Below are 20879 nucleotides of genomic sequence, written 5' to 3'. Positions count from 1 at the left end.
TCTTACCATACTTGGCCTGATTATGCATAAAGTGTAGCAAAAATAATGATTGGTCATATATGCTCCTTTTAAGTTGGCTTTGCTGAAACTTTTTTTTGTGAGTGGTTCCAGCAATGCAGTTTATTAAATAAAATTAAAAAGTGACTATTCCCAGGAAAGAAAGCATCAAAAACTAGTTTTGAGAAAGAAGATGAAAGGCTCAATCTCTAACTCTTGGATGCCAGGAAGCAGAGATTTTCAGAATCAAACAAATTAAGAGCTCACAGCCCCACCCCTCAAGGGTCACATAAGTTGGTACTGTTGCTTGTAACTAATTCCAGATTTTAGTTTTTTCTTTACCCAAAATTAAAACTAAGGACACAACACTCTTAAAAAATACAAATACCATGAGATACATCATTACCAGAATCTACATAGGGCTTTGCTATTTAGGTACAGTTAGTAACATTCATATTTAAAGTCATTTCATAAAAATAACAATTGTCCCGATCTTACAAGTTTCATTTCCTCCTATCATGGTCACCAAAGCAATCTCTATTGTTAGCATTCTTCATCACGTGAAGGTAGAAACTGCTTAGTAAAATTCTCCAGCTCATTTTCAAGTTGAACAGCTTTATTTCTTAAGAGCTTTAAATTGTTTTGTATTTTCTCCCACTGATCTATTTCTTTGGGTAATCTAGCAATTTCTTCTTCCAGTTGTCTTTGAGTAATATCAACTTGTTGGCACAGGTGAGCAAAAGTGGTAGCCATTTGTTGTTTTACTTGGTGGCTGCAGTTTGCACTTGTGGAGCTAGCAATCATCTTCATTTTTTCAGTTGCATAGTTAACAAACTGCTGTTTAAAAGCTCTCTCCTTGGCATGGGTGGTCCAGGATGATCTTTCATAAAGATACAAAGCTCCATACATAGTTAATGAAACAGATATGAGTTTCCAGCCTATAGTTTTCCAAATAATTCCTCCAACAATATTGATGCCCATAGAAGTTCTAGATGTAAGAGAAGCCAATCCTGTTACTAATGTAATCATGAGTTCTTCCTGTGATGCATTATCTGGCATTGCTGGACTGGTAGGAGCAGTGGGAGTAGAAGCTAAAGATCTAGGGAGCTGAAAGATAGGCTCTGATAATCCTAGGAGCACCATTTGAGCATTTCTAGGGCCCAAAAATTGAGGTACGAGGGAAGACCAGCCCAGGGAAAAATGAAATACAATATCCTCTTGAAAATCTGAACATAACTTGTGGTAATTTAGATTATAGCTGAGATCAAATTTCTTGCAAGGGATCAGTGTATGTAGTTTATCCTGTATACCAGCTGGAAGTAATGGCTTCAAACTTTCAACAATTTCTTGCTGGAACTGAAGCACTAGGTGTTTACTTCATTGGTGCATCGATCAGCCAAATTTCTTCCCATACCATCCTCTATATGCTTATTTAATTCACTTTTATATATTTTTAATACATCTGGAGTAGGATGAAACTCTGAACAAAATTCATCAACCAAAACAGACAGTCGACAAATTTCATCTGTCATTGCACATGACACTTTGTTTGCCACCTCCCCAGTAACCTCCTTGGTTTTTTTCTTAACATCCGGTGTTAAAAGGTTCATCTGGTTTCAGATAAAGTCCAGTCTATCAGTTTGGTCTTCCTTCTCTTCCACTGCATAATGCCTTTTCTGTTCAGCTGCCATGTTTATTGAATCCATTGTTTTTTCACAGTAGCTAGTATCTGTTTAGCTCTGATAGTGTGCTGTTCAAACTGTTTTCACTGCTGACTGTGAGATACACTCCTCAAAGATTTGTTCAAAATTCTGAAATTCCTGTAATCTTGCCTGAAATCCTTCAGCAGGTGCCCCACATCTTCCATATATTCTGGCTCTGATGCAGAGGCATCCCAACGATTATTGAGAATGAAAATATTAGGCTTGGAAAGCCACTCATTCACATTGTGAAAACATGTTTTTCCGTATTCGTTAGTGTTGATTCAGAGTTTGCAACCAAAACAAAGACATCAGCATCTAGGCAAAACTTATCAATCCAGATATCCAGCTCTGTAGTAACATCTGTGCCTGGACTGTCTACTAACACCAGGTAATCTCTCAAGAGGGCACATTTTGCTTTTGGCCAAAACACATGTACAAGACAGCCAGCTTTCAAGTTTTTGTCCATGTGAAGGGCATGGGCCAGTTGATTAACTGTCTTTACACTCTTTTTTCATCTGATCCTTCTGTCATAAGATAGGATTTAACTCCATCAGTTCCTTCAACACTTAGGAAGCAATTGGTTATATGGCCAATCCCACTAGTGAGAACTTTATCCCACAACAGTGCATTGTTAACAGAACTCTTCCCACTGCTTGGCCATGATATATTAATCTAAGGTCCTTTACAATCTGGCTTTTGCTTACAAAGTCTCTACCCTCTTCTTTTGCTACTATTTCGTAGCACCTTAAATTTAACTACTTGAGTTCTCCAAACACACTGTGGTCTCTCTCCCCCTTTCTGTTTATGGCTTTCTGCAAGAAATGGGCTTTTGGACCTTTTTCACATCCAAAGCTACACCTATTTCTCATTCTCAGTAGGACAGTTGAGTCATCACCTTCCCAGGAGGCTCTTCCTACTCCTGAAACTTTTTAAAATAAGAAATACCAGATTTGATTTTTAAAAGCTTCTTAAGTGTAGGAAGCCAAGCTAAGGATTCACCGTCAGACTTGCGCTTGTAATTCTTGTATGAATTGCGTGAATTCTCTTTTTTAAATATTTTTTTGAGACAGGGTCTCACTCTGTCACCCAGGCTGGAGTGCAGTGGCAAGATCACAGCTCACTGCAGCCTTGACCTCCCTGGCTCAGGTGATTCTCCCACCTCAGCCTCCAGAGTAGCTGGGTTCACAGGTGCATGCCACCGACACCTAACTAATTTTTATTTTTTGTAGAAACAGGGTTTCACCATGTTGCCTAGGCTGGTCTCAAACTCCTGGGCTCAAGCAATCCACCGACCTTAGCCTCCCAAAGTGCTGGGATTACAGGCATGAGCCACCACACCCAGCTGAATTCTTCTCTTGTTAGAGTTGTCAAAATACCTTGAGGTTTCTGGACCTATCAGAAAGTGACATTCTTTAAATACTGAAAGGTCAGGAACCCTGTAGGGGAACATGTAGGCAAGGTACCAGGCCAGTCTTTTTCCACATCTATTGGCTTTAAAGTCAATCTCAATTTCTCGAAGCAGCCTGGTCACATTCAAAAATATGATATTCCAGTCAAAGCCTTGGTAAAATAACCAGTGGCTCAATTGTATCCTGTCACAGAAGAAAACAGATTCTTATTGAACTTAGGCAGACAACTATATTGCCATAAAATAAGAATACTCATGAATAATTTGTGGATTCTAGATAAATCGGGTAAAGAGAAAGGTAAATGTCTCAGTTTTGTTAACAAAAGTATACATTACCCATTGATATAAGGTAAAAATAGCTTAAGAGGGAAAAAAATTCTTAACTCTGTAAAACAAAACCATAAAAAGAATTAGCAATAGTTCTAGCAAAAAGTCATAAAAATCATTTCAGTCCTTCATCAAGTTAGTCTCACGTAATTAATTCTTGTTCTGCTTAATGTTGGGTTACCAATTTTATGAATACAGCTTTTTAAATTAGAGTTTTAAAAAAAATTTTACCCAGTACAGTTGAATAATTTGAATGCCATAAGCAGAGTTCTGTATTTCAGAGTATCTGTCAGACCCTCTTCCATGAACCTCCTTGAAGACACAACATTTTAAGATTTGCAAAGACCTTTTAGAAAAAGAGCATCAGAATACAGCAATTTACTAGGACGTATCAGATTTTTTGAATCTCACACAATTTTGGAACACATATTAATAACATCCCTATGAACATAATTCAAAGTTAAACACCATTTCTTATTGGACAATGATTTCCATTTGATTTTAACATACAAAATAAGCCTAATACGTTTTCTTGAACTCTCAGAGGATCTTTTTTTTTTTTTTTTTTTTTTTGAGATGGAGTCTTGCTCTGCTGCTCAGGCTGGAGTGAAGTGGCATGATCTCACTCACTGCAACCTCCACCTCCCGGGTTCCAGAGATCCTCCTGCCTCAGCCTCCTGAGTAGCTGGGACTACAGGTGCATGCCACCATGCCCAGCTAATTTTTGTATTTTTTAGTAGAGACAGGGTTTAACCATATTGGCCAGGCTGGTATCAAACTCCTTCTCAGAGGATCTTTTAAAAATGTCTGAAAGTTTGTTTAAAGTCAAAAAGACTTAATTTACAATTTTAAATTTCATTTTGGGAAGTTTGTCAAATATCAAAGATTTAAAACACTTGATATCAGAATAGGATCACAGGTCACTGTAAAATAATAGTCATTCATTTAGCCAAAGTGATAATTAAAAGTCTTCATAAAGCTAAAAACTTTTACTCTTTGACAGAAAACAGTTTTCTAAATAATCAAATGACCTAATAAAGATAGCATGAGGCAAACTCCTCTCTTTTTTGCAATTTACTTAAAAGTTGAACTAGTCTTTTACTGTTTCTTATTATTACTAAACAAAAATATTGTTCAAAAGAGAAAATCAAATTCTACCTTTGCATTGGTGTATTATTAATACTAAAGCTAATTTTACTAAAATTTTATAAACAAATTTATCCATTCTTAGACTGACCACATAAGATAAGATTTCCACAACTCTTTTATAAACTCTTACAAGTTTTTTTCATTCTCTCTCTTTCCTCAACTTTCTATATCCATTCAGTTATATCTATCATTCTTTTTTATTCCTTCAACAAAAACAACCTTTAAATCACCTTTAAACTAGACAAAGATTACTTTTCTTTGAAGAAAAAACACATTCACTTGTCTTTCTTATAAACTTTCTTACCAAAAACATCCTACTTTTCTTATGCAGTCTGTGTACAGAATTGTTTCTCTTATATCCAGTAATTTTAATTACATATATTAACTATAATTTTAACTTTCAGTAATCCAAATTTCTACAGTAAAACATAGGAGTTAAGTAATTTTAATGTTATATATATCAGGTGCAGAGCCCAGGACAGAGGACAGAGCTGTGAAGACAATGCCTGAAGGATCCGACCCTTCCCAGCATGGCCAGGGGGCACAGCTGGGCCAGAGAGGATGAGGCCATGTTGGGCTTGGCTCTGCTCTGCAGCTTGTGGCCTAGGCACTGTGGACATAACTATGTCTTCCAGCCTCACCATGGCCACCTGTCTAGACCCCAGTATTTAAAGGCTGAAAATGAAAGACGCAAGTTCACAGAAAGATGTGCACAAGGCTTTAGGGAGGTCCGTCACCCTCCCATTACAGCTTTAGCTCACAGACAAATCAAGCAAGCCTCAAAATGATCACAGAAGCAAGACTTTTATGACCTTAAAACATCTAGTAGAGATGGCATACATTTGTTTGAGTGGTAGACTCAGGTGAATATATCTAAAATTCTGAAGACATTTCTATTTTATTTTACCAACAATTTTTAAACTAGCTTTATTTACTAAAAATTACTAAAGTCACGTGAATTCAAAATGCATATGGCCTAGTTATTTAATTTATAAGTACTCATTTATTTATAAGTAAATTTAGTATCATTTACTCAATGTACAAACAGACATGTACACATGTATACATAAAATACAAAGAATGTGTAGCTTTGATTGTAAAATATTAGTCATGCGACACGTGAAATTCGCTAGTTTAAAAAGAAAGTTGGATTAAATTATGCCTCTGTAAATGGAACAAGTTGAAGTTTATCTGTCCCACATGACCAAAGCTTTTACTGAGTTTTAGAGAAAAGAGGGTAGAAAATTTACATCTCAAAGCACAGGAAGAGAATTTAAGCATTTTCAAGAAAGACTTTGGGTGTGTTAGTTAGAGAAAGATTAAAAATGGATACCAATGTAACACAAAATAAATAGGAATTAACCATAGGATTATACAGATGAGCCTAGGAAAATTCAGAAACGTTTTCAAAATAACCAAATGCCAGAAAGCCATATTTTGAAGACTAATATTTTTAGATAGGTGGCTTCTAATTTAGTCTCTGTTTTTCAACTGGACCACTGAGCTCAGGGCAGAGCCCATTAAAGAATAGGGCCAACAAATCATTTGCACTTTCCACGGCCTAAAACTTATGTATGTGAAAAGCAGGAGCAGCTGGAAGGCAGAGCATCCAGATCCCCCAAAATCAAGGATCTCATTTTTACACTGAATCTGTTGTCCTCCAAAAGAGAGAAACACTACAGGACTGGGCTGTGCAAGGCTTCCACAGTGTACTTCGCTGCAAAGACATTTCCAGAAGGTGGTGGGAGACCCAATACTCGTTAGCCCACTCTGTGATCAGCCCATTCACCACAGAAGTCATCCCTCAGTGGCAAATGTTTTCATGGCCTGCAAATGTGCAAACCACTTTTTTTTTAATTTAAACATGCAAAAAAAAAAATGAGTAGCCTGTGCAGTAATAATCATTCACTCTAAATAACCACTGTCAGCCACCTTCAAAACTGCAGCCCTTGCTAGTGACCCACCAGTCATCAAACACACATAGGTCAAGTTTTCTCTCACAGCATAAACTAATCCTTGGTCCCCCCAAAAGCCAGAGAGACCAGGGAACTCAATGAAAAAGAGACCAGAGCTTGAAATCTGAAAGGAACCTGTCCATGACTCTTAGGGCTCCACAAGGAAAACAGGAGATCTTAAAAAGGAGTTGTGTGGCACCTTTTTCTGTGCACCTTTTAATGGGGTTTTAGGGCTGCTAGAAGTCTCCTCTAGATTTTGTTATATGGAATTGAAGATGACAAAAAGGAAGGAGGAGGAGAAGTGGAAGGAAACGGAACAAGTCTTAGTGGAGCCAATTTGGGGAGCCAATTTTAAGTTTCCCAGAAAGACCAATGAAGCTTTACATTTTTTCTCAGCAAAAATCATGCCAACAAGAAAGGGAGCAAACAGAAGGAGCAAACATATCATTGAAAAGGGGATTTCAGTTGACTGAAAAAATTCCCAAAAACAGAATCTAAACTAGAAAAAGCAGAAAGGCCTTTAAAAATATTAGAGCCTGAAAATCCACTTTTAATTAAGCCGATTTCTGACTATAGTGTTCCTATAAAAAGGGTGTCTTTTCAAATATCTTATCAGATTTCATCCAGGAAAAACAGTCAATATTACTGACTTTTGAACTTTTTTCCCCCAAAGGTGACTTTCAAATGACTCACCAAAACCAAAAAGCTTTAACCAAGGATATGACCTAACCAAGGACACATGAGACATTTCCAAATGCAAAGTATTCCTCACAAGACCCAGAACCATCCCAAAGACAGCTCAAAGAAAGGACAGTTTTGCTAGCCACAAATGGGATACAACCCACATTTGTATCCGGCAATATTCTCTAACATCTCAGCTTCTTAGCCGACTGTCTACACACAAAAGCTGACCATCCCATGTACCCACAGATGAAGGATTAAAAGAGAAAGTTGGTAAGACAGGAACTCAAAAGATGTTCATGGGAGGGAAGAGGATCAATAATAAATGAATACCCCAAAAAGTTAAGTCACATAAATATCAAACCAATTTTTCAATAAATGTTTCTTTTCCTGCCTTTAAGGGCTTACATCAGCAGAGACTGATTCCTTGACTGGGAATCGAACCTGGGCCCTGGCAGTGAGAGCATCAAATCCCAGCCCTAGACCATAGGGTAAAGTGTTTTTTTTTTGGGGGGGGAGGGCAGGGAGGTAAATCCTGGATGGGCTCCAAAGCAGACAGTTTGAGCATACAAAATATTTTAACTTTGATTTAGGATTGCCCTTTAATTTAGTCAAGAAAATTTCTAAGGCTAGGCATGACACTATTATATGTCTTTTAAAAGAAATTTCATCCTCCCATATATACAAATAAGGTAATTGTTTAGAATGAGAGATCTTTAAAAGGATCCAGCTTTTGGCCACTGATGATTAGAATTTCCAATGGTATAATTATTCCAATAGTGACTCAATCCAATAACCCTCTTTATGGAAAGCCCAGGAGGAATTGCTCAGGTTTAGAATAAGTTTTTACCATATAAGCAAAGAGGGTGCCAAGAATGGCAGTGAAATGGAATAGCTAGGGCTAGGAGGGGGAGGAGACACAAGACAAAGACAAATAGAGGAGTGCTTGTTTCCAGATTTGTTTCATCTTTAGAAGCTTCTGAGTATTTTCTAATTTAGTCTTTGAATTAATTTGGCATTGTTATCTTTTAGAGACACTGGTTTAGATTCCTAGAGTCTTTTAGATGCCTCAAGATACCAAATTAAAGCAGACATCCTATTTATGCCATTTGGTCTTTTCTTTTAGCCCTTCTAACTGTGGAAGAAAATGCATTGCGGAAATTCAAAAGATCAACAGGTAGGCCATTGTAATTCCAAATCACTTTCAGTTAAATTCATCCATCAAGAAAGAAATTCACAAGATGAAGCACTATAATTTTTGCACCAAGAAACCGAGATTCCCAGAAAGGGGTGACTCAGCACCTATACTCTTAGAAGCAAAAGCCCTCATGAATACTCACCACAAGGGGAAAATGTCCTTTGTGGACAGCTGGCAACAAAGAACACCCAATAAAGATATGAACCTCAAACCAAGTTAGGAGGGTCAGGGAAAAGAGGGGACTCACTAACAGAGTATGCAGCTGTCAGGGAGGTGATGGAACACAAGGAGTTCCTGCAGGTACAGTGCTCAAATCTGTGGCAGCACCAGAATGCATAGTAAGAGAATAACATCATATCCCACTTCTGACACCGTTTAACGTCGACCAAGAAGAGGCAAAAGAACTGACTGCAACGCAGCAAGCATTTATTAGGGCCTTAGGAATTGCAAATTGGGAGACACAGATTCAGCGAGAAGCCAAATTATCTGCCAAAGGGAGGAAGCAGAGTAGCAATTTTTAAAAGGATGCTGAGGGTGATTACAGAAGTTGTTTTGAAATAAGTATCATTGGTGGAGGTGGCTGGCTTTGTAAATGAACCTATAGTTCATTAGTTGTCACTGTTCAGGAGTTGCAGCACTGGCAAAATTCAGCTGTTTTCCAGGATGCTGTTGTTGTGGTGGTTTAGCCCAGTTCAAAGTTCAAGGCAAGTTCCTGTTTTGCAAGTTCACATGTTGTATAGGTAGTCCTTCTGAGAATGGCTTCCCAACTCCATTTTAGAGCTCTGAAGCAGAGTGATACAATTTGTATAACACATTTCACATTAGCTACCCACTTTCACAGGAACTAATTCATTCCTGTGAGAGGAAGAACTCACCCCACAGGAGGGCCTTAATCTCTTCATAAGGGATTCACCTTCATGACCCTGACACCTCCCACCAGGTCCCACCTCCTAACACATTGGAGATCAAATTTCAATATGAGTTTTGGTAGGAACCCACCACATCCAAACTATTGCAAGTATATGTTATGCTAAGAATGTATTTGCCCCTCCTCTGTCCAGAAAAGCTTTTCAACATTGACTGAGAATGAAGGAACTAATGGTACCTTTGCTCCCTAATCCTTTGGTTTCTCATCTGGCTCCAGAAGGGGGTGGTGGTGGGCAAAGGTATTTTACTTTTTCCCACCACACCGATTGATAGGAAGGTCCATTATAGGAGTAATGAACTCAGTGCTTGCTGCCCAGTTTTGTCTGTGGGTCCCACATACATTTTTCTAAGGGTCACAGGCATACAGATGTAGAAGATAGAAGTGCAAAATAAAGTTAGACCTCTGCTTGACAGCATATATCTAATGAAAAAAAATCTAAGATGAATCTAAACCTTATAAAAGCTTAAGGAAAACAAACATCTCCAAACCTATGTAAGTACTTGAAAATATGAGAGCATATATTTGTAATTTTGTGGTAGGGAATACTGTGTTAAGCTTTCCATGAACACCAGAAGTTATAAACAAAAAAAAAAATGCCAAGCTGGAACAGATAAAAATCATAAAATAGCTGCACAGCTGTATTAGGGTTCTCCAGAGAAACAGGACCAATAGGATATAAATAGATAGTTAGATAGACAGATAGATAGATAGAGATAGATGATTGATAGAGATAGATAGATAGATAGATAGATAGATAGAGATAAATTGATAAGAGGGAATTTATCATGGGAATTGGCTCACATGATTATGGAAGCCGAGAAGTTCCATGATCTGCCATCTGCAAGCTGGAGAAACAGGAGAGACGGTGGTGTGATTCAGGCTGAATCCAAAGTCCTGAAAACCAGAAGCTCCGATGTCCAAGGGCAGGAGAAGATGGATGTTCCAGCAAAAGAAGATAGAGTGAATTTTCCTTTACTCCACTTGTTTGTTCTCTCTGGACCCTCAATGGATTGGATGATGAGGGTGAGGGTGCATCTTCTTTACTGAATCTACTGACTCAAATGCTACTATCTTCTAGAAACACCCTCAAAGACACACCCAGGATCAATGTTTTACCAGCTATCTGGGTATCCCTTAACCTAGTCACACTGACATAGAAAATTAATCATTACAACAGACAAAAATATAAACAAAATAAAAAGGCAAGTGACAAAAAGGAGAAAATATTTATAACAGGTAACAAAGCATTAATATGCACTTTCTCTAAAGGTCTCCTACAAAAATCAATAAGAAATAAAAAAGAACTTCAATGGAAAAACAGGCAAAGGACATGAAATGGCAGTTCACAGATGAAGCACTACAAATGGTCGTCCTCACTAATGCTTAATCTTGGTCATTTATTTATTCAACAAGTATTTAATGAGCAGCTACTACATGCCAAGCACTGTAATAGGTGCTCAGGATTCTGTCGTGAACGATATATACAAAATCCTCACCTTCTTGGAATTTACATTCTGGTGGGTTTAGACAAATAGCAAAAATTAAGATACATATTAGTGGTGAAAAGTGCTTTATAACAAAATAAATAAGCAAAGTAGGGGGATAGAGAGTGCTGAAGGATGTGCTATCTTAGAAAGGATAGGTAGAGAGGATCTCTTATTATATGACATTTGAGCAGAAAAGGACTGAAGTGTGAGGATGAGGCATGAAGGAAGATATCTGGTGGAACAGCCTTGTGAGTAGGAGCAAAGACCATAAGTAGGTGTCTTTCCTAGAGTGGTCCACTTTCAGCAAAAAGGCCAAGCAGCTGGAGTTGAGTGAGCATGAGAAAGATGAGGTCCAGAGAGTCAGCAGGGGCCAGACAGTGGGGACCTTGCAAGCCACTGAAAATACTTTACCTTTTATTTAAAATGAGATGGAAAGGCATTGGGGGTTTTTGAGCAGAGGACTGATGTGATCTGAATCGTGTTTTTTAAAGAAACACTCTTGCTTTTATACTTGGTATACTTGGAATAGACTGGGGTTGGGAACAGTTAGAATGGGATCAGGAAGATCATGTAGGAAGCTTGAACAATAATGCAGTCAAAAGATGATAGTGGTTTAAACCAGGGTGGTATTGGTGGAGGTAGTGAGAAATGTCTGAATCTGTGGGTGTGACAGAAAGGGTGGAATCCAGGATGGTTCCAGGGTTTTGGCCTGAGCAATTGGAAGAATGGAGTTGCCATTTTCAGAGATTGGATAGTGCATAGGTTGAGCAGATTTGAGGATAAGATCAGTTCAGTTTGGACATCTTAACACTCTCCTATCTTAAATATTATTGTTGTCCATATTTTAGTTCTACCTTTAAAAAATTCCTCCAGTTTAGGATTTTGATTAAATTAAATTAGAGTTGTCAGGCATTTGAGTAGGCAGTTGATTTTCAGTATAAGTTTGGAGGTCATAACTGAAGCATACATTTAGGAGTTATATTTTCTAAAAATTAAAGAAATATAAACTAAAACACAATACTGTTTTTCATTCATGAGTTTTGCAACTTCCTAAAAATTAATAAGTACAGTCTGGGTAAATGAGCACTCATATACATTTTGTGGGAGTATGAAATGGTAGAGCCTTTTTGGAGGGAAATTTCATGGTTTTAATCAAGATTTAAAATGTGCTTATCCTTTAATCCAGCAATTGCACTTCTAGAACTTTATCCTCTAGGTATGTTCTCACATGTGTGCAAAAATATGTGTACAAAGATGTTCAATGTCTCAGTGTGTAAGAAAAAATGGAGAAAAATTGGTATACCCAACGACAGAAAATGGTTAAGTACTTTATTGTTTAGTCAGCCTGGAGTATTAGATTTTTGTTGAAAAGACTGACCATGTGTCAGGTACCATAAGTCAGGTACTGTTGAGTGTTTTATGTCTTATCTCACTTAAATTAATTTTTTCTACCTTGATTTTCTTCTTTCTAGTCATGCATTCATTTACGTAACAATTTTTTGGGCACCTACTATGTGCCAGTACTGCCTACTTAATCCATAAAGATGGACTCACTTTCCCTGAACCCAAAGTTCCTAATCTCCAATGAAAGATATGGCCCTTGTTCCCAGAGAAGTATTTGTAAAATTTCCTTGGGGAAATCACAGACCACCCTCTGGAAGCTCCAGCAGTTATATAGACCCAAGTCCAGATTCAGAATCTGTGTTCTGGAGCAATGATTCAAGGACATACAAAGGCAAGAGTGGGACGTAGTGTGGGCCAGAAGGCCAGGGTATACAGAAATCTTTAGCAGGTCAGCTTCTGTTTGGAAAGTATTGGTTAAGTGCGGATTTTGCTGCCAGGATGTGAAGACGCTAGGAAGCTGGGGTCCGTTAGTGAATACTAATAGTGCAATGTGGGCCATACACTCCTATTACCCAGCATTCCCTTCTATCCTCTATTCCCTGCTGCCGTATCTCAGGCCTGGGCAGCTTAAGTGTCTCTCCATTCCCTCTTCAACTCCAGCCCTTACAAGGCCAAATGCAATTGGCTGTGAATCCAAGCCTTCTGCCCAAGTGGCTGGGAAGCCTCTCCCACAGCCTGGCTGTGGGGTTTTGCCATGAGTCCCTGTCTCCTGTTTTTTGTTTTTTGTTTTCCTTCCCTGTGTATGTTTCCATGGTAACGGTCAAGCAGGCTAGTAGGATAGCTGCCTGAGAAGCCACCAGGCTCTCACTCTCCGCTCACTCTCAATATTGATCAGTGCTTCAATTCAGCAAAGGACAGGCAACAAAAACCCATGGGTCAGTTCTTGTTCTCTAGTAGTAAGCAGATATTGAGATAGAGTTAGGAGTCAAAGAGCTTTATTGGGGGATAGTTAATATCTGTGAAAGATAAAAAAGGAGGCAGTGTTGGGCAGGAAAGCATTCAGACCTTGATGTATATCTGACACTTGTGAAAGGAAAGAAGGACAAAAGCAGAATTAGGCAGGCTGTGACGTGGCTCTGACAAAGTCTCAGCATATCCAAGAGAGGGCTGTGCAGCAAAGATGTCCCATGAGAAAAGCCCCACACTGGACTGATGGCCAGACTTGAGTACATTTAGTGTGCTCAGTCATTGGCTACAGGCTGCCCTGGAAGACCATGGCATTGGTTCAAATATAGTGCAAATCTTGCAGGTGCTACAGTTAGAAGTTCTCAGCTAACTTCCCTGCTCACAGATGAAAGGTATGTTCCTGCTTGAAGGGAGAATTGAGCAGTGTCCATAGCTGCCACAATGTCTAACTCTTTCTAACCACCAGCAAAAGGTCACCATGGGTGTATATAAGCAGATCAGCATTAATGCAAGGTGTCACCTTGTGACACCTCTACGACAGGGAGTGCAACTTGGGCTAGTTCATTCTGCCCCACAGGGAGTAGGGGTGAGAGAAGCTCTCACCTGTGCTGTTGTATTTTTTCCTCCAGATATTAGCCCAAGCTTCACCTTCAGTTACTGTATATAGATACATACCTGCACATATATTTGAATATGCTTCTTCTCCATGTTTACCCAGTCAGGAGGATAAGGAAATAAAATGCTGTCAAGACATATGATTAGTGAACATATATATATATACACTGGGTATATGGGCAGCTAAATCTCCTTTGATTTTGGCTCTAAGCATGTACAACACAACAATTTTAGTAATCACTACCATTTCTGAACTGCCTGTACTTCTAATATCAAGTGGTTAAGAATCAAAAAGGTCTAGTTTTGAATCCTGATTTTGCCACTTAGTGACCTTGGACAAGTGACTATTTCCTGAGTCTCAATTTCCTCATTTGAAAAATGGTAATCATAAGAGTACCTATTTCCTAAGGTTATTGTGAAGTCATCTCCCTTTTATAGATGAGGAAACAGAGGCCCTGGTAGATTAATAACTTGTTAAAGGATCACACAGCCTGCAACTAGCAGGTCTGAATTTCACCTGCAGGTCTGACTCCAGAGCCCAGACCCATTATCCCACACCACAATACTTCCTAGTTTTCCTAGGCTGCTGCTGAAGGAGCTCTGCAGGCTAATAGGGAGCAAGAGGCACAAACAGGGTTTAGAGGTGTTCTCAGATCACTAGCGACTAGGTGAGAGAGCAGCAGTGGGATGCAAGCCATTTATTCCAGTGAACAAAAGTCAAAATAATGCATAACTGGTGGGATATTTGGGTGGCTATATGTTGGGCTAATGTGTATTTTCATGACAAATGATATATAGAAGTTTGCTTTCTGCAAGGTATAGTTTGAAAGGCACCAAAGGTCCCTCTGATCCTCAAATCAAACTCCTTCTTCTCCTAAAACACAAAGTATATGCCTGAAGTGCCAATGTTACCAGAAAGGGGGTCCAGATCCAGACCCCAAAAGAGGGTTCTTGGATCTCACGCAATAAAGAATTCAAGGCGAGCCCATAGAGTGAAAGCAAGTTTATTAGGAAAGTAAAGGAATAGAAGAATGGCTATTCCATAGGCAGAGCAGCCCTGAGGGCTGCTGCTTGCCCATTTTTATGGCTATTTTTAAATTATATGCTAAACAAGGGGTAGATTATTCATGCCTCCCCTTTTTAGACCATATAAGGTAACTTCCTGACATTGCCATGGAATTTGTAAACTATCATGGTGCGAGTGTAGCAGTGAGGAGGACCAGAGATCATTCTTGTTGCCATCTTGATTTTGGTGGGTTTTGGCTGGCTTCTTTACTGCAAACTGTTTTATCAGTAAGGTCTTTATGACCTGTATTTTGTGCTGACCTCCTATTTCATCCTGTGACTTAGAATGCCTTAACCTCCTGGGAATACAGCCCAGTAGGTTTCAGCCTCATTTTACTGAGCCCCTACTCATGATGAAGTTGCTCTGATTCAAATGCCTCTAACATATTTCCCCCCTCCCTTTTACAAGTGAACCCTTAATCCTAAGGGTTGTAGAGGGACAAAGATCCATCTTCTGTAACTTCTTCATGCTGAACAGAGGCAATGTTATTCCTACCTAACTACTGGGTCTCTTGTATTCAGGGTAGAAAGGAGCTCAGTTAGAAAGCCTCCGTATGGTGAGGGTCATTCATAATTCTTGAGTTCCAACAAAAGTGATATCTGGAAGATTAATAAGTGTTTAAGAAAATATTGAGTAAGCTTATCCTGCATTTCTACACAAAGAGTATAACAGCATTGTATTCCACAACAGTAAAGCAAAATAAATAAAATTATCCAAGCAAACTAAATTAGAAGGCTTTCCATGAGCTGAGCAACTGTTGGAACCAAGCTGATATGGGATCACTAGCTTATTCCAATGTGCCCAGAATTAGAATATTCATCCAGATTTTTACATTACCCATCCCTCTTGTTTCTTCTGAGCAGCAGCCAGAGATCACCAGTTGATTCACAGGAATAAGCAGGGTTAGTCTAAATTGCAGGAAAAAAAAAAAAACTTAAAAACAACTGATGAGACTAGAATCTAAAAACAGGTGTACCACAGTCATTGAAACATAATTTTTCTCTCTCCAGTTTCCCATTTTTTACTAAAGACAAATCATGGTATGACTGATTTGCTTTATTATACTTGGCCTAATTATTTGTATAAAGTGCAGCAAGAATAATTATTTTTCACATAGGCTTTTAAAATTGGCTTTGATGGAACTCTGTTCCATAGAAGGAATCTCAGATCAGACTTTTTTTTTTAAGCTGAACCCAGCCATGGGGTTGTACTGTCAAATACCTATGACTTGGGTAAATTTCTCTCCTCTTGAGGTCCCAAGATAACTTGGGGCTCCTGGGCCTGTCAGAAAGTGACATTCTTACCACAGGTCAGGAACTTACCACAGGTCAGGAACCCTGCACAGGGACTGTGTAGACAAGGCATGAGGCCAGTTTTCCCAAGGGGCTCTGATTGGCTCTATCAGTCAAGTGTGATTCCTTAATGGAAAGCACATCATTCCAGTCAAAGCCTTCCTAAAATAACCAGTATCTCCAGTTGTGTCTTGTTGTAAATGAAAACAGATTCTTATTGCACTTATGCAAATAAGTATATTGCCATAAGTTAAGAATACCCACAACTTAGTTTCCAAATTCTGGAGAAATTAGATAGAGCGAAACAAATATCCTCCAAATTTTGTTCACAGGAGTATACTTTACTCAATTGTTGAAAGCTGTTAATAGCTCAAAAGAAAAGTTTCAGCTGGGCGCGGTGGCTCATGCCTGTAATCCCAGCACTTTGGGAGGCCGAGGCAGGTGGATCACTAGGTCAGGAGATCGACACCATTCAGGCTAACATGGTGAAACCCCGTCTCTACTAAAAATACAACAACAACAACAAAATTAGCTGGGCATGGTGGTGGGTGCCTGTAGTCCCAGCTACTCAGGAGGCTGAGGCAGGAGAATGGCCTGAACCCGGGAAGTGGAGGTTGCAGTGAGCTGAGACTGCACCACTGTACTCCAGCCTGGGTGACAGAGCAAGACTCTGTCTCAAAAAAAAAAAAAAAAAAAAAAGAAAAGTTTCCTTGACTCTGAAAAACAAAACGAAGGATCAGCAACGTTTTAAGCAAAAAGTTAAAAAAGATTACTTCAGTCTTCTATTAGTTCAGTCCATGCAGTTAAGTCCTGTTTTGCTTGATATCCATGAACATTTCAGCTTTCCATAAGAGTCCTTCAAGTTTTTTCCGCTATTCTAATGTCACAATCTCCAAAGTCATTAGAAACCTTCATTTAAGACCACTTGTTAGAGTTCTATAGTTGATTATAAAACCACTTTCTACAGAGGACCAAAACAAGACAATAGTCTGTAGATGACAAAAAGTCTTATTAGTTAGGACAGCCACGATTAAAACCACAATTGACAAGGAAATTTTGGCTACTTCTGTGGCATACAACAATTTTACATAACAATGATGATTATTAATCACATACACTAAGTCATTAGAATTATAGGAGTTTCTCATAATTTTGGAACACATACCAATAACATATTTATACCAATAACATATTTATACAAATACAGCCCAAAGAAAGCCAAACATCATTTTATATTTGACAATGCTTCCTGCAGGATTTTTATACCAAATAAGACAAATTTCACTGTTGCACTAGTGTACTATTAATGTCAACCCCAATTCTTAATAAAACCTTATAGACAAATTTATTCCATCTTAATCAGTTTGAACATAAGATTCTTACAAACTTTTTTTTTCCTTACCTCCTCAGCAAAGTGGATCATAAACCTTTTATAACCCTTTACAATTTTTGTGAAAGAGCAGTTCAGTGCTCTAAGAAAAACCTGTTGTGCTCTTATTCCAATGTTCAATTTATGGAAAAACTGAATACCTTTTTAAATTTTAGGCAATATGTTCACACACAGAATTTTTTTTTACAATTAATTTTTTGCAAATCTTCCACAACTTGCCCAAACTTGCAGCTTTATCCCAACTTAAAACAATCCTTTAACCCTCTAAACTTAGGCAGGAAATCCACATTCTCATGACTTCTTATAATCTTTTACCAAAAACACATTTCACTTTCCTTACACTCCTTGCATGTAAAACTGTTTTTATTGCCCAAAGATTACTTAGGTCACATGAACTAAAAGGCATTACAGTTTTTACTTTTCTGATAAAATAAGAACTTATTATTTTTAAGCCAATTAATTAAAACTCTTTCATATATAAATATCACAGACATAACATATATAAATACACAGACAGAAGAAGATCCAGTACTTGTAAGATTTTTCTTTTGCCAGTTTCTTAAATGGATTACTGGCTTAGGATGGAGCCCTTGGAGGAACAGGGCCAGGAAAGCATGCAGTTTTTAGGGCATAATAAGCAGGCACAGCTGGAAGGCAAAACAGATCCCCCCAAATTAAGGGTCCCATTTTTATACCAGATCCTGGATCCCCAAAAAGGGGGAATCAGTCCATCTCTCAAAACTATATTTCCTACCTAGCTATTACACACTAAAAGTCTCTCATAATGCAAAGTAATTTCTGATACCCCCAAAAGTTAAAAACGTCAGATAATGCAATGCAAAACAGAACAAAGCCTTAGATTTTGAGAGGGATCTATCCACTTTTAATTCCTGGGGTTTCATGAGGAAGACAGAGGTTTTTCCCCAAACAGGGTCTGTGGCGCCTCCTCTGCTTTTCACGAGTCCCCGCCTGTTAGAGCTGGAATATCTGCTTTTAATTAAGCTGACTTTTAACCACAGCACTCTAAAAAAAAGAGTCCTTTTAAAATTTAAAATTTTAAAATTAAAAAGTATTACCCAACTTTTAGCCAGGCCAATCGGCCGATATTTTTGGCTTTTGAACTTTACCAAAAGTAACCTAATAGTTGCACTGAGAAAGTAAAATTCAAGACAGTTAGTGGAGGGAAAGAGAATCAACAAATGGCAAAGGTCACACAGATATTAAACCAGAAAGTACTCATTCCCTAAGCTGGGAATTGAACCCAGGCTGCTATTGTGATGGCAGAGACCAAGAGAAAGTACTGCCATGTGGTTACAAGGTTAATTTGCCAAGGACATTTTTTCAACATGTGGTCTCTGGGCAAGATGGTCACCCTGAGTAATAGAAAAGACAGGAAAGAGAAAGAGAGAGAGAAAAGCATTGCTTGTGGCAGGGTGGGGAAGGCGAGCATCTCACAGAGGCCCAAGAAAGACCCACCCATCCCAGCGTGATTGAAAAGTTCAGGCAGCTGCTTGTCAGTTGTGAAGGGATCTTTTCCAGCAGTCCCATTAGCTCTCAAGTTTCCCCTTTTAGGGAGAAAAAAGCTTCCCATGTCCCATGGTCCCGTACATGCCTCATCCTGTCACCCACAGCCATCAGCAGACTGCAAGGTAGATTAATTCAAAGAGAATAGCCATTAACATCCCATAGTGCCAAACCTGTTCTTAGCTGAGAGCACCTTTACTGAGAGGGTCCTCTAACCTCCTAAATCTTAGGAAGGACTCTAACCTTCCTAAATTGGGCCTCCAACCCAAGTTTGGTCAAGCGTCCTTGCCTTTTATTGAGAGGGCCCTTTAACCCTCTCTGTCTTAGGAGAGACTCTAACTCCCCTAAGTTGGGCCTCTAACCCAATCCATCCTTTACCCAGGTATATGCACCCCACTTACCCAAAGTCAGCCAATTGGTGTGCGCAGATGATTTTCCTTTTGGTCACGAGTTTCTTCAGTAACATCCCTTGGGGTTCACCAGAAAAATGTTACCAGAAAGGGGTCCCGATCCAGACCCCAAGAGAGGGTTCTTGCATCTTGAGCAAGAAAGATTTTGAGGGGAGTCCACAGAGTAAAGTGAAAGCATGTTTATTAAGAAAGCAAAGAAATAAAAGAATGGCTACTGCATAGGCAGAGCAGCCCCAAGGGCTGCTGGTTGCCTATTTTTATGTTTTAAAAAAATTATATACTAAACAAGGAGTGGATTATTCATGCTTCCCCTTTTTAGACTATATAGGGTAACTTCCTGACGTTGCCATGGCATTTATAAACTGTCATGGTGCTAGTGGGAGTGTAGCAATGAGGACGACCAGAGGTTACTCTTGTCACCATATTGGTTTTGGTGGGTTTTGGCCGCCTTTGTTAGTGCTACCTGTTTCATCAGCAAGGTCTTTATGACCTACATCTTGTGCTGACATCCTATCTCATCCTGTGACTTAGAATGCTTTAATTTCCTGGGAATGCAGCCCAGCAGGTTTCAGCCTCATTTTACCCAGCCACTGCTCAAGATGGAGTTGCTATGGTTCAAACGCTTCTGACACCAAGACTAATGAAATATTCCTTTCAGTTATGGTATTGTTCCAGATACTGCCAGCCAAAATGCAACAACCCCAAGATAAAAGCCTATTGCCTCCAAAGTAATGAGTTAACAGATTTAGCTCAAAAGGAGGGGGTGAGGCCTGAGGGATTTGAAAAGAGGGCGGGCTAGGTCTAGAGTCTACCACAGTGTGGGCTTTGGGAAGCATAGCGATATAGGGCCTGAGAAGGATGGGAGAAAGGGGCATGGAGGTAGGAAGTCTCCTAGTTCCTAGTTTTGCCACTGGCCTTCCAGGGATTTGTGAGTGTATACATATTTTTAGCTGCAGTTCTCATTTTCCTCCCAGTTATTATAAATTTCCTGTCTGGGGAGGCTGTTTTTCCTAGTTTCTTTCTCCCTTCTTCCTCTCCTTTTATTTGCAGTTGTTTGGAAAGCAGTGTCTTCCCAACTGTCCCTACCTACCCTTCTCCCTCACCTTCCCCCAGCTAATTACTCCTTCCATCCCTTCTCCCAGGCTTGTCTTTTCTCCTCAGCAACATCCAAAGCCAGTGAATTATTAGGTCTGAGATTGAGCCCAGACCATTGGGAATCCTGGATGCCACAGATGGACAGATTAGTACCTTAGAAAAATCATTTCCAGAGGCTCTTTCAGGAACAACAAAAAAGAGTCAGGAAAACGGCTGGGCGCGGTGGCTCACACCTGTAATCCGAGCACTTTGGGAGGCCGAGGCGGGTGGATCATGAGGTCGGTAGATCGAGACTATCCTGGCTAACACGGTGAAATCCCATCTGTACTAAAAATACAAAAAAT

General features: G+C 39.2%; 1 pseudogene; it reads right to left on the bottom strand.

Annotated features, from left to right (window-relative positions):
* Positions 1–442: 442 nt before the first annotated feature.
* On the bottom strand, positions 443–19496 carry LOC100443504 (mitofusin-1-like; annotated as a pseudogene).
* Between the last annotated feature and the right edge of the window lie 1383 nt (positions 19497–20879).

Source organism: Pongo abelii, chromosome X (assembly GCF_028885655.2).
Source record: "Pongo abelii isolate AG06213 chromosome X, NHGRI_mPonAbe1-v2.0_pri, whole genome shotgun sequence".
In the NCBI taxonomy this organism is placed as follows: domain Eukaryota; kingdom Metazoa; phylum Chordata; class Mammalia; order Primates; family Hominidae; genus Pongo; species Pongo abelii.
This window is presented reverse-complemented; position numbering and strand designations above follow the sequence as displayed.